The following is an 8,735-nucleotide window of genomic DNA, read 5'->3' as shown; positions in this document are numbered from 1 at the left end:
TTAGTGAGCTGAGATCATGCCATTGCATTCCATCCTGGGTGACAAGAGCGAAACTCCATCTCAAAAAAATGAAAATAAATAAATAAATAAAATAAAATAAGCATTAATTAAAGAAACTAAAGAAGACCAAGTAAATAGGGAGCTATTCCATATTCAAGATTGGAAGAATTAATATTTTAAAAATGTTCATACTGCCCAAAGAGATTTACAGATTCAATGCAATTTCTACCAAAATTCCAATGTCATTCATCACAGAAATGGAAAAAAAAAATCCTAAAATTTCTGTACAATCACAAAAGACCCAGAAAAGCTAAAGAAATCTAGAAAAAAGAACAAAGCTAGAGGCACTACCTGACTTCAAAATATATTACAAAGCTGTAGTAATCAAAACAACATGGTATTGGTGTAAAACAGACACATTGAGCAATGGCATAGAATAGAAAGTCCAGAAATAAGCCCATTTATCTATGGTCAATTGGTTTTCTAGAAAAGTGTCAAGAACACACAACAGGGAAAAGACAGCCTGCTCAATAAAGGATGTTGGAAAACTAAATATCCACATGGAGAAAATGAAAATGGACCTTTATCTTACCCCTTATACAAGAATAAATTCAAACTGGATGAGAACCATAAATGTAAGACTGGAGACTGTAGAATTACTAGAAGAAAACAGGGGAAAAGCTCCAGTGAATTAGCTTGGTTGGACCATAAGCTCCCTGAAAGAAAATGCCATTCTGTTCACTCTTTTGGTTCCCAATTAGTTGAATAAGCATGTTTGAATGAATGAATTAATGACTACTATAAATGCTGTGAATTCATAACATTGCTTTGCTATTCACTCCCTTGACAACAGTCCTGTGTACACTTGTATAGGTTTATTTCCAAAGTTGCTAGGTGAGCTGAATTTAGACACTTGTTTATTATATATTGCAATGACTAGAGTCATTGTTTAGTTCTGTGAAGCTGCTGTAACAAATTACCACAAACTATGTGGTTTAAAACAATAGACATTTATTCTCTCACAGTTTTGATGGCTTAGAAGTCCAAATGCAAGGTATCAGCAGGGCCACCTTCTCTCAGAAGGAAGGATCCTTCCTTGCCTCCTCCTAGCTTCTGGCTTGCAATGGACTCCTTGGTGTTCCTCAGCTTGTGGCAGCATGACCCTAATCTCTGTCTCTGTCTTCACACAGTCTTCCTCCTTGCATCTCTCCGCATTTACAAATTTCTCTCTCCTTATAAGGACATCAGTATTGTATTTAGGGCTCACGCTAATCCAGTATGACTTCATCTTTATTTGATTACATCTGCAAATACCCTATTTCCAAATAAGTTCACATTCCCTGGAAATTCAACATCCAACACTTATAATCCTAGGTTGCACTTATATAGTTCTTCCTATGTGCCAGGCACTACTCTAAGCACTTTACCTATATTGGTTTATTTAATTATCACAAGGGTTATATGAACTAGGTACTATCATTATCTCCATATTGTAGAATAGCAAACTGAGGCAGAAAGAGATTATATAACCTTCATGGTCACATTGTGACATGGTCACATGGTCAAATAGGACTGACCTTTCTCCATGGTCACATTTTAGATTCAAAACCCGGAAAATTGGCTAAAATGTTCGTGCTTTTAATCATTACAGGCTACAGTATCTCAGATAAGATGGGACTCATTCAATGAGCAAATATTTTTGAGGATCTCTTTTGTTATGGAACCTATGCTTAATGATAAAGCTAGAGGGATGAAGTTAAAACTCTAATATTTTAAGATTATATACATATATATATATCTTTTTTCATTAGATTGCATTAAATGCTTCAATATGTAACACAGTTATCTTCGTTAGAAAGTATATACTTGTGAAATTCTTTGTGGTATCCCGGAGAATCCCTTTACTGTGTATCCATGGCATTTTGCCTTTACTGGGCTCATTTCTTCCTACTCCCTGGAATATTTATCAAGGGAAGTTTCTCCTTTCCTACTCTACTCTATTTTATAGATATACATCCATATAACTATAAAACTGTATATATTTTCTATATATATATATAGAAAACTTCGGAGAGTTTGGATCTGGAGACAGACTGCTTATCCTCTCGGTGTGACTTTGGACAAATTATTAAAACTGTATATATATATATATTTGCTTCACACTTATGAAGTGTTGAAGATTAAACAAGTTTATTGTATATAAATTGCTTAGAATAGTGCCTGGCAAATATACTATTTTTATGACATTAATTATTAACATTACCATTATTAACATTACCATTACTATTGAAAATAAATTGTAAATTATTTATTTTACATAGATGATCTATTAGGAGAAAATAAATCTTTAAGTCAAAATGAATATTATTTTAATGTATATTTCACTTCTTCCACTTAAACTTAAGAATTGCTTATTTGCTTCAAAATACCCATAAACGTCTGGATTTGAAAATATATTCTCTCTCCGGCTGTCTGGTGTGGTTCTTCTCACTCCAAAAGTGGGGCAGATGAAACTAGAAGGATAGGTATATACAACATAACTTATGAGTGCCTAAGTGTTAGGTCTGTGACTGTCATCTCTCCCACCTTCTGTGAGATTCCTCCCGTTGGTGTAGGAAATGACAAAGGTTCAGGAATCCTTGGACAAATATAAACACAAGTTTGAAAACTGTAAGTGTGAGTGTGTTTGTTATAATGACTCATCCATATGCAAGCAATCTCATCAAGATCTACACTTACTGGATTTCTAGAGTCACTTTCTTTTATGCTTATGTATCAAAGTATGCCATACACCCTCAGAAGTTTTTGTTCTTTCTAGGTGGCAAACTTCCTGAATAAATTTGTATTTAAATTAATATGTAACAATTGAACTTCACTTAGAATTATTTTTTTCTGATGTCTCACCTTTGTTAACTAGGTTGGTACAAAAATAATTGTGAGTCTTGCAATTACTTTTAATGGATATTAAATATTAATGTTTTTTCCCAGTACAAACATAAATAAGGGCTTATTTGTTTGATTTTTATATTTCAAAAGAAATAGGTCATTTGCCTTCAAAATGAACACATTGATGGCTTTCAGCTAGTGAAGTAGAAAATTTGGAAATGATATGCATTTGGGACATGAATTTTACTTTGACTAAAAAGAAACCTTATTAATTATATGTTATCTGTCTGGCCCACTACTGTCAATGTGATTTAAAAGATGAATGGTTAAGCTAGAATAGTGAAGAGAAAAACCACTGTACATATGTTATCTGATGTTTACAGAAGCATATTTATAAAGTAATGTTTAAATGTTGGGGTACATTTGCATTTATTTTTTCAGGAATAACATCATTAAAGAATGTGGGAAAAAGAAGTTTTAAGATGAACAATTTTTAAGTTCATATGTAGACTGTAAGCCTTGTAGCAGAGAATAGAATTGTGTACAAAAATAATTATTCCCATTCCATATCCATTATGGTGAATAGGTATGAATAATGAAATTTCCCTACTTGGAAAATATTTGCTTTCTTTGTTCTGCTACTTTGGGCTTTAACCTAGGTCTAAAGTGCAGTAGTAGTTTGGGGGTAAAGATGAGAGAAGAAAACTTCTGTTTCTGCCTTTAAGTAAGAAAACAGATACTATGCTGTAATTTCTAGTAGTGTTAGATTTTTTCCTCAAATATATTGTTCCTTGCCTTTGCTTTCAGTTCAAAAACGGTAGCTTGGGGACAGAAAGCAAAGCCTTAGAGTAGGAAAGGAAAAACTTCCCTTGATAAATATTCCAGGGAGTAGGAAGAAATGAGCCCAGTAAAGGCAGAATGCCATGGATACATGGTAAAGGGATTCCCAGGGATACCACAAAGAATTCCACAAGCATACGCTTCCTAAGGAAGATGACTGTGTTACATATTGAAGCATTTAATGCAATTTAATGAAAATAAGCAGATACTATATATCGAAATGCACATATGTGTTACAGATTGGAGCTTTTCATCAGTAACATAATAACTCCCCTTAGGTTTCATAGGCCTTTCCCAAACAGGCAGACAGACACATGTGATACTTGTGGAAAAAGATGGCTTTGCTTTTGTGAGATATGTAGTTGGACTAAGCTGATCAGAACAGAGATTGTTTATTTTGTTTCTACTCAATCATTTCTGGCCTCTTGACAAACTTAATTTACTTAAAAAATAGAAAAGTATCGTAAATATATGAACTATATAATGTATGAATCTATTAGGAAAATTGGACATTTTCTCCATGTATATGTACTTTGTTTTGTTATATAACATATTTATCATATATTTTCTGGCTATTTACCCCACAAAAATAGGCATGTGAGTTATGTTTGCTCACAATCTCTAAAACATAACTATCCCTGATGTGCAAGTATTTTTGAACTCAGAGGACTGTGTTGTAATTAATACTGATGGAGAAACCAGAGTTAGAAATGTCTTTAGCAGACACTATAACACATTTCCAGCTTGGGCTTGGACTCACTGTAGGTGGCACCACATATGTGCAACACTGCTTGAAAATAACTGAGCAGATTTAACACAATCATCTAGAGCAGGTATCAGCAAACTTTTTCTGTAATGGGACAGATAGTAAATGTTGGGATTTGCAGGACATGTGGTCTCTGTACAACTCTTTAATTCTGCCACCATAGGCAAAAAGCAGCCACAGATAATGTGTAAATGAATGAATGTAGCTGTGTTCCAATAAAACTTTATTTAGATTTGGCTCATCAAGTCCTGATCTAAACATGGAAGTGTTTTAAAAAATAGTGAGTTTGGAATGAATTTGTCCATAAATGTGAGTGTCCTTTTGGATTTATATTTATTTCTACTTACATGATGTTGCTCTTTCCTTTTTTACATTTTAAATTGTTGATTTAAAATTTTTTGTTTTAAAATGCGACTATTTTTTTTTCAAAAAGAAAAAAATATAGGTTTTTTCTGCAAGCAAAATGGGAAAAAAGGTATTATTTTTACTATAATTACTAAGTCATAGACATGTAAAATCCACAAAATGGATTGATGATTTTGGAAATGCAATATCATACCCAAAGGCACAAGCTGTTTCAAACAGTTTATACATATTGGGCTAAAACAAAACCCAAACCAAACCTTAATTCCACCAGCAATGAAATGTGTCTGTGGCCTTAGTAGAAATATCATGACTTGCTCAACATGGCAAAATCCGCAAATCCTCTCCAGTGCTGTGTGGAAGTATCCCACCAGGTCCTCAAGTCCAGTGGCGAGGTGAGAGATTCTGGTTGCACCTAGTGCAAAGCATTTGAATCATTGGACCAACTTCCAAATCGATTTTTATAAATATGCACAAATAGGCTAGGCACAGTGGCTCATGTGTATAATCCCAGAACTTTTGGGAGGCTGAGGCGGGCGGATCACAAGGTCAGGAATTCGAGACAAGCCTGACCAACATGGTGAAACCCCGTCTCCACTAAAAATAAAAAAAATAGCCAGGTATGGCGGCACACACCTGTAATCCCAGCTACTCAGGAGACTGAGACAGGAGAATGGCTTGAACCCGGGAAACGGAATTGCAATGATCTGTGATCACGCCACTGCACTCCAACCTCGGAGACAGAGTGAGACTCCGTCTCAAAAATAAATAAATAAATAAATAAATGCAAGTAAGTTACAGGCACTTGAAATGTCTTTTGCTGGAATAACACAACATTGCAAGATAAGGTATCACAGAGTGTCCAGACCCAAGCTGGGTTCAACAGGCAAGGATTATGGTTCTCTCAATCTCTCTCAGAAAACAAGAAGCTGTGGGATTAGGTTTCAGCCGAAGCTGTCTTCTCAGGACAATATTTAGGATTGCTCTGACACAATTTGTTGGGTCTGCCTTTGATAACAGTATAGCAAAACACTATTATCACCGTTATGAAGAGGAAGTAACTGGTATGCATAAGGTGCAAATTTATTAATGAACAGTCATCATCGGAGCAATAACTGTATGCTTGGGATTAAAAGCATGATAGCCTTTTTCAATGGGCCTTTTACTAACACCAGAAAACACTGTAATCTTGAGCGTATTGTGTTGGCCTTTCTATCAGTTCCAAAGATCTTGCACCATAGTGTAGCATTGCTATTTGTCAGAAACACAGTGTGGTGGCTGCACAGTGAAGGGGAACACACCTGGGGTGTCCCTGAGGGTCATGCAGGCTGTGAACACCATCTGCTCATGGGGACCATCAAGAGCACAGCTATCTGATGTTCAAGTTGCAGGCAGAGTAAAGGTAATATTTATCCCTTCGTGGGCTTCTCTGTCTCAAAGTCCAATCTGATGACCTAAAATGATTGAATACAGATGAGTGATGCCATGAGAGTACCCTCCAAATAATTTGAGTGGGTCCAGGGTTAGGATGGTTTTGACTGAGATGTTAACTGGGCCTGAATCCTCCAGGGCCTGGGAAGACCTAGTAGATACTCTGGTCTGCATGGTCATTATGCTTCCCGAAGTTTTGGTGTCATTTTTGAGATGCTTTACTGTTTCATTTTCTGATGCATGCAAGTCCAAATCATTGAACCATAGCAGAAAAGTATTGCGATCTTCTGCCATTTCTGGTGACTTAATCTCCCAGATTTTGAAGAAACAGTCCAGGGTTGGGAAAGCTATGCCATGGTGCCCACAACGATCATAAAGACCACCAAGGAGGTGGACCGATGATGTATACCTTCAGATTCTCCAGGGGGTTGATGTTAAAAATTATTTGGATAAGCTCCACCCAGCCTTGGCTGGCACCTGTGTGCCTGCAGGCCCAGCCAGCCAGCTGCTCAATGGTTTGCATCAGTCCTAGGGCCACTGGGCACCAGGCTCCCCACTGTCCTCGGGGGAGTGTCCAGCCAGGTCCATAGGGCCAAGCTGAGGACCAGAGACCAGCCAAGCTCTGGAAGCTGCAACACAGGGTCTGCTTGACTCCAGTAACCACATTTAAATATTCTTAAAAATTGCTCAATCTTGAACTTTCCCACAGAATTTCCTTTGTTGAATGTCTTTAATTAAATGTAATGGATATAACCTGTTATATTTTAGAAAGTTTTAAAAGAGGCTATGTCTGCAGGACAAGATAAAGTTAAATAAGGAATATGAGACAGGGTTACAGTAGGATAGAAAATTGCAGGATAGAAAATTAAGGTGTAATATGATGAGATGCACAAAAGACAGTTTACAAAATTCCGTTCACGTCCTACATACAAACCTTGCTTGATTCCTAATAGGTACTCAATAAATATTTCTTGGAAGAATAAAGGAATAAACAAGCTGGATATTATGAACCTTGTTTTCTGGTTCCACTGTAACTTGACCCTTGATTATTTTGATAATCACAGTGACAGTGAATTGCCACATCTTTCATAGGAAAACAGAAACATGTCAGTAATGATGGGTTAGTATTCATGAAAATATCAGGAGACTGGGATAATTTCTGACAGGTGTGCTAAGCAAAAACTTAGATACTTTCCAGTGTTTTCTTCTTGTTGGCAATCTGTTATGTGCCACTTTACTTCTATAGAGTTAGCGGAGCCATGAAAAATAACTTTATTGATATGTACACACATGCACATGTATGTCACATAGTCAATGATGTAAATGCTTCAATACTATAAACCTCTAAATCAACTTCATCATTTATTTTTCCTTAGTCCTTAGTCCTTAGCCCTTGCCAAAAAGAACCAGATATGTGTGGGATTGTGTATATGATACAAATGAAAGGTAAGGGGAGTGAGGAAAATAGTAATAACCTACTTACTATGTATTAGGAACACTTCCAATTGTTTCTAGTGTTGTCTATTTAATCCTCATGACTAACTTCTGATGTAAGATAAGCACAAACAAGAAAACTGACTTATGGAGAAATTAATAGATGTATCCAAAGCCCACAGCTAGTTGTGGAGCAGCTAAGATCCAAGGGCTGGCATTTTAACTGGCTGATACTCTCTTCACTGTGAGAAAGAAATCATCTTCCCTCAAACACAACTGTCTACATTTACATGCATTTGCTATAATCCAGGAGACTATTGTCCAAAGAACTTGAGTGTTCAATTTGGGAACTTCCCTGCAATCTGATTAGCTTTTCAGTAGACAACATTCACTGAGGTTTATGCCCTAAGACTGTCTGAACCTCTTGCCCCAAAACGTTCACCTTGCTGTTTTCACTGATCTTAAACCACTTAACTTATCCAATCCTACTCAAACTCCTGCACTGAAAAATCCACCTTAAACCAAACTATTTACACTCTTTTAGAAAATGAATATTTCTTTAAATGCTTGCTCTTTGTATTATCCTGTTATTCTGGGTTCAAGAATAAGTGTGTAGTTCATAATTTAATCACTACCATGTAGTCAGAGAAAAAGAAACTTGGGGATGCATAATAGGTTGGTCCCTTGTCAGGGTGATATTCTCTTTTCTTTTTCTTTTTTTTTTTTTTAAATAATTATCAGTCCTCCTGTTGGTATACAGAGATGCTTCAAATTAAAAATATCACTATTTGCAGTTGTATATGCTCTTGTTCTTAAATAGATGCATATATAATATTTTTAAACGTATTTGAGCACATTTGTCAGCTCAGAAAATGAAAGTGCTAAATATAAATTTTGCTAATATTGCTTCATTTTTATAACCTGCAAACAAACTTCTTTGCTTACAGTTAGATGTTGTTTAAAAGCTCAGTTCTAGGTAAGTTTATGAATGGAAAGTGAAGTCATGTAGATTGGT

The 8,735-nt window shown here is 35.9% G+C and overlaps 1 pseudogene; it reads right to left on the bottom strand.

Annotated features, from left to right (window-relative positions):
- Positions 1–5,792: 5,792 nt before the first annotated feature.
- LOC117084942 lies at positions 5,793–6,809 on the bottom strand (annotated as a pseudogene).
- Between the last annotated feature and the right edge of the window lie 1,926 nt (positions 6,810–8,735).

The sequence above is a fragment of the Trachypithecus francoisi genome, unplaced genomic scaffold (genome assembly GCF_009764315.1).
Source record: "Trachypithecus francoisi isolate TF-2019V2 unplaced genomic scaffold, Tfra_2.0 Lachesis_group1, whole genome shotgun sequence".
Taxonomy (NCBI): domain Eukaryota; kingdom Metazoa; phylum Chordata; class Mammalia; order Primates; family Cercopithecidae; genus Trachypithecus; species Trachypithecus francoisi.
This window is presented reverse-complemented; position numbering and strand designations above follow the sequence as displayed.